The sequence below is a fragment of the Oncorhynchus masou genome, chromosome 32, assembly GCF_036934945.1.
Source record: "Oncorhynchus masou masou isolate Uvic2021 chromosome 32, UVic_Omas_1.1, whole genome shotgun sequence".
NCBI classification, from domain to species: Eukaryota; Metazoa; Chordata; class Actinopteri; order Salmoniformes; family Salmonidae; genus Oncorhynchus; species Oncorhynchus masou.
In genome coordinates this window covers 14,520,146-14,526,943 of record NC_088243.1, presented here as the reverse complement: position 1 = coordinate 14,526,943, position 6,798 = coordinate 14,520,146, and positions in this window count along the sequence as shown.

Sequence of the window (6,798 nt, the reverse complement as noted above, 5' to 3'; positions counted from 1 at the left end):
TGGTGCTTGCAATACCAAGGTTGTGGGTTTGATTCCCACGGGGGACTCATAAGAAAAAAGTATAAACTCACTGTGTGATATTAGGTTGCTTCTTGTGTAAATATTTTCCACCTGGATTTGAATGATTTGAACTAAGTCGCTCTGGATAAGAGCATGTGCTAAATTAAAACACTGTAATAATGTATTACTTTTTAATGTGCCATGAACACAACCAGTCATTATGTTTTCATCTGATTGTCAAACAAATCACTTCAAAAGTAATAAGTCCAGCATCCGAACAGTGCACTTTGCACCCGCTAACTATCTCACTGGAGAAAGCACCAAAACGAGCGAAACAGAGCCCCTCTGTCTTACTATATGTGGTCAATGTATCTGATGCTGTCTGGCCAAAAAGAGTATGACATGCCCTAATCTTTTTGGCCAGACAGCATCAGATGCATGGGTAACACATACATGTCCTCTGCCTCTAGAGTCTAAGGACCAGGTCCTGGGTTTCTGCTAAGCTAACGTACAGAATTGTTTTAAGATGGTCATACCAAGGATAATTTAGGTGTTTGACTTGAAATATTAGGACCCCTGTAAGTATAAAAAATATATCCCTTTAAGTGGAAATGCCCTTCTCAATTCCAGAAATTCTTAGGCCCGGTACCAGATTACCTTCAAACGCTTCTCGTGACACTTGTGGGGGTCGTAGAGCAAAACAGAGAACACCATCATATTCGCGTGAGTCTCATCTTTCCATAGGGCTTGTGAGGCCTTTACAGACGATTTCGTGAGAAGACCATTTTTCGGGATGTCTCCTGGTCTGACAAACACAGCTGTAGCTCCAGATATCTCTAGCTTAAACAGACAAATTATTATGAGGATTTTTCTATCATTTACTTATTCTGCTTCAAGCGGAGCATGGGGGGGTCTCAGCGGATATGATTTATTTATTTCATTTTTATGCCCAGCTCACAAGGCCCCTTCAGCTCAGTTGGTAGAGCATGGTGCTTGCAACGCTAGGGTTGTGCTAGGGTTTGATTCCCATGGGGAACCCATTTGTAAATGTATGTACTCACTAAGTTGCTTATGGCTAATGGTCCGTCTGCCAGTGGTCACATAAAGAGTTTATGGACATACTGAAATCTAAAAATAACACATTTTCTCCCCTTGAGGAAATGAAAGAGTCCACTACATTCAGTGGTCAGCTGGATCAAAGACTCCTGACTCACCCTCTCCTACCATGGTCTCATTTCCAACTGGCAATCTATTTCCTACATACTGCAGTACTTTTGACCAGGCCCCATAAGGCTCTGTTCAAATGTGATGCACTATATAGGGAATAGGGTGCCATTTGGGATGCTGATATGGCCTTTGTGGGTAGCTGACCCATACGAACAGACTCTTGTGTAGAGCGACTTCATTAGAATGGCTTTATGATGTGTGCTCTCCATGCCAGCGGATCTTATTTAAGGTACACACAGTTATTAAAGCCCTGGTAATTATTAGGTTTAACCAGGATTATGCAGTGTACTGTAAATCATTACATGTCTCGCCTCTAAGTCCAGTCCATAGGAACTCTTATAGGCCCACTTTTGCAAATAGAATGTACATGGCTTACAGTCCATTTTCTCCAGTAGTTAACAACGATAAGAGCAAAAGAGAAAATAAAACCCAGGAAAGCCCTTCTTGAATTACTGATATGAACCTGCAGTATACTGTGAACCATGACACTTTCAAGACTCCTTCCTAGCCCACAGTCCAAATGGTACACATACCACTAAGTGGTAACATTAGCACTTGTATTGGCAATTGCCTTCACCTGAATAATGCACAACCAGCGCCTGGTAGTATAATGTTTTACAGTGTTTGTACCCTCTGAGTGAACAGTGAACAGTGTGCACCTGTTTAGAGTGGGTGTTGTCTTACAGTAAGGATGCTTGTAAATACAATAAGTAAACCCATTAAAATATATAAACCTTTAGGTCATTAAGGTACTGCATCATATCGCACAAAGATATACAGTAGCTCTCATCTAGCTCATCTGTCATCCACTCTGCAGGTAGATGCCAAGTAGTCTCTCCCCACAGCCTATAAGAGCCACCAGTCTGTTGAGACAGACTAATGCCAATCGCCTCTAGTTCCTTATACTTGGCAGTTAGTCCCTCAGCCCTGGGCCAGCTGGTGAATGCTAGCTTATACCTGGCAGGTGGTTCTCTCACTCTCACACACACGCACACACACACACACGCACGCACGCACGCACGCACCCACACACACACACACCTACACACACACACACACACACACACACACACACACACACACACACACACGCACGCACCCACTCACCCGCACGCACGCACGCACGCACGCACGCACGCACACACGCACACACACACACACACACACACACACACACACACACACACACACACACACACACACACACACACACACACACACACACACACACACCTACACACACACCTACACCTGGCATGTGGTTCATCCATTTTAGATTAAAAACCCTTCCCTGGAGAGGAGCACAGCAGACTCCTGTTAACACCGTCTCAGAGGCAGAGAGTTAATATGAGTCATGAGGCTGGGCATATTAATGATACTTTTATAGTAGCACTTTGGTTAGTTAAGTTAACAATTCATTACATAACCAAGTGCCCATAGTATTTCTTTGAGTCTCTTCTCTGTTCAAGTTTTTTAAATGTAAATAATGAGTGAGTCTACCTCTGATAAGCTTCCCAGTAAAGCATTAAAAACAATCAAGCAACACGGAAAAGTGCTAAAAAATAGCCCATATTAACATTTTTTATGATTTATTTATCTGTTATTTTACCAGGTAAGTTGACTGAGAACACGTCCTCATTTGCAGCAACAACCCGGGGAATAGTTACAGGGGAGAGGAGGGGGATGAATGAGCCAATTGTAAACTGGGGATTATTAGGTGACCGTGATGGCTACACATGTAGCCTTAGAAACAAGGTCCATGAAGTCAATAGCTTGCTTGTAAAATATTCATTCTATTCTCTCTTCATTCATCTCTGAAACTCACTTATTTAATACCTTTGATGATACAGTGGTAGCAATACATGGTTATAATACCTACAGAAAAGAAAGAAATGTCAACAGAGGTGGTGTTGTGGTCTATATTCAGAACCACATTCCTGTAAAGCCTAGAGACGATCTAATGTTAAATACTGTAATAGGCCACAGGTTCATCTGCCTCACCTAAAGCCCGTTCTGGTGGGAAGCTGCTATAGACCACCAAGTGCTAACAGTCAGTGTCTGGATAATATGTGTGAAATGCTTGATAATATAAGTGATATCAACAGAGAAGTATATTTTCTGGGTGATTTAAATATCGACTGGTTCTCATCCAGCTGCCCACTCAGGAAAAAACATCAATGTGTAACCAGTGCCTGCAACCTGGAACAGGTTGTCAGTCAACCTACCAGGGTAGTTACAAACAGCACAGGAATGAAATCATCAACATGTATTGATCACATTTTCACTAACGCTTCAGATATTTGCTTTAAAGCAGTATCCAAATCCATAGGACGTAGTGATCACAATATAATTGCCATATTTGGGAAAACCAAAGTTCCAAAGGCTGGACCTAATTTAGTGTATAAGAGGTCATACAATACGTTTTGTAGTGATTCATATGTTGATGACGTAAAGAATATTTGCTGGTCTGTGGTGTGTAATGAGGAGCAACCAGACACTGCAATTGATGCATTTATGAAACTACTTATTCCAGTTACTAATGAGCATGTATCCATTAAGAAAACGATTGTAAAAACTATTAAATCTCCTTGGATTGATGAGGAAACTAAACATGTTATGGTTGAGAGGGATATTTTATTTATTTAAGTAGGCAAGTCAGTTAAGAACAAATTCTTATTTTCAATGACGGCCTAGGAACAGTAGGTTAACTACCTTGTTCAGGGGCAGAACGACAGATTTGTACCTCGTCAGCTCCAACGTTCTAACCACTAGGCTACCCTGCCGCCCCATGAGATGAGGCAAAAGGTATGGCAATTAATTCTGGCAGCCCAAATGATTGGCAAACGTACTGCAAATTAAACAGTTATGTGACTAAACTAAATAAAAAGAAAAAGAAACTACACTATGAAACAAAGATAAATGATGTAAAATATGGGAGTAAAAAGCTTTGGGGCCTTAAACGAAGTCTTTGGAAAAAAAGCCAACTCGGCTCCTTCATTTATTGAATCAGATGGCTGATTCTTTACAAAGCCCACTGATATTACAAACTACTTTAATTACCTTTTTCATTGGCAAGATAAGCAAACTTAGGGATGACATGCCAGCAACAAACGCTGACACTACACATTCAAGTAAAGTCAGTGTGGAAGAGGTGAAAAAATGATTGTTGTCTATCAACAATGACAAGCCACCGGGCATTGACAATCTGGATGGAAAATTACTGAGGATGACAGCAGATGATATTGTCACTCCTATTTGCCACATCTTCAATTTAAGCCTACTAGAGAGCGTGTGCCCTCAGGCCTGGAGGGAAGCGAAAGTCATTCCGCTACCCAAGAATTGTAAAGCCCCCTTTACTGGCTCAAATAGCCGACCAATCAGCCTGTTACCAACCCTTAGTAAACTTCTGGAAAAATTCTGTTTGACCAGATACAATGCTATTTCACAGTAAACAAATTGACAACAGAATTTCAGCATGCTTATAGGGAAGGACACTCAACAAGCACAGCACTGAAACAAATGACTGATGATTGGCTGGGAGAAATGAATGATACAATGATTGTCGAGGCTGTCTTGTTAGACTTCAGTGCAGCTTTTGACATTATCGATCATAGTCTGCTGCTGGAATAACATATGTGTTTTGGCTTTACACCCCCTGCTATAATGTGGAGAAGGAGTTACTTGTCATACAGAACACAGAGGGGGTTCTTTAACGGAAGCTTCTCAAATATAATCCAGTTAGAATCAGGAATTCCCCAGGGTAGCTAGGCCCCTTGCTTTTTTTTTTTTTACTAATGACATGCCACTGACTTTGAGTAAAGCCAGAGTGTCTATGTATGCGGATGACTCAATGCTATACACATCAGCTACTACAGCGACTGAAATGACTGCAACACTCAACAAATAGCTGCAGTTAGTTTCAGAGTGGGTGGCAAGGAATAAGTTAGCCCTAAATATTTCTAAAACTAAAAGCATTGAATTTGGAACAAAACACTCACTAAATCCTGAACCTCAACAAAATCTTGTAATAAATCAATGGAAATTGAGTAACCCTAGAGTAACTGAGTAACCCTAGAGTAACCCTAGAGTAATTGGAGTAACCCTAGAGTAATTGGAGTAACCCTAGATTGTAAACTGTCATGGTCAAAACATACTGATTCAGCAGTAGCTAAGATGGGGAGAAGTCTGTCTATAATAAAGCGATGTTCTGCCTTCTTAACAACTCTATCAACAAGGCAGGTCCTATAGTCCCTAGTTTTGTCGCACCTTGACTACTGTTCAGTTGTGTGGACAGGTGCCACAGAAAAGGAAAAAGAAAATTGCAATTGGCTCAGAACAGGGCAGCACGGCTGGCACTTGGATGTACACAGAGAGCTAATATTAATAATATGCATGTCAATCTCTCCTGGTTGAAAGTGGAGGAGTGATTGACTTCATCACTACTTTTATTTATGAGAGGTATTGACATGTTGAATGCACCGAGCTGTCTGTCTAAACTACTGGCACACAGCTCGGACACCCATGCATACCCCACAAGACATGCCACAAGAGGTCTCTTCACAGTCCCCAAGTCCAGAACAGACTATGGGACGCACACATGACTACATGGAACTCTATTCCACATCAAGTAACTCACGCAAGCAGTAAAATTAGATTTAAAAAACAGATAAAAAGCATCTTATGGAAAAGTGGGGACTGTGAAGCAACACAAACATTGGCACAGACACATGCATACATACACACATACACACACACACACACACACACACACACACACACACACACACACACACACACACACACACACACACACACACACACACACGCACGCACACACGCACACACGCACGCACGCACGCACGCACGCACCCACACACACACACACACACACACACACACACACACACACACACACACACACACACACACACACACACACACACACACACACACACATGCACGCACCCACACACACACACACCTACACAGGAAGAGTAGCTGCTGCACCCCAGGAAGAGTAGCTGCTGCTTTGGCAGCATCTAATGGGGATCCATAATAAATACAAATACAAATGATATTAACAAGCAACATTTGTCGGCTGTGGATATTGAATCCTGCTCCTCTTCTATGTATGTATGTATGTAGATACTGTATGAAGGTATGTGCATATATGCAGTGTGTATGTATGTATATATGTATGTGTATTATTTTACTGCTCTAGGGATACAATTATTGTTTGGATAACATTATTTATTATTATGTATTGATTTACTTTTAATTCTTATTTTTTCACTCTTTATGCGCAATGCAGAGAACACCGGAAGAAGAATGATCATTTAATTACCATAGTGAATCATTGTAATGTTTGTTTCTGTGTCAATTAATCCAATAAGGGATGAGTTGCCAATTGGCGACTTAACACCGAAAATAAAATGTAATTTATTCATTCATTCATTATACTGTAACTGATAAGACACAGGTGTCTGCGTGGTTTAGATACAGAAACTGTAGATTATATTATATTAAAGGCCCACTACAGTTCATATTGTGCTCAAGTACAGTAATCATACA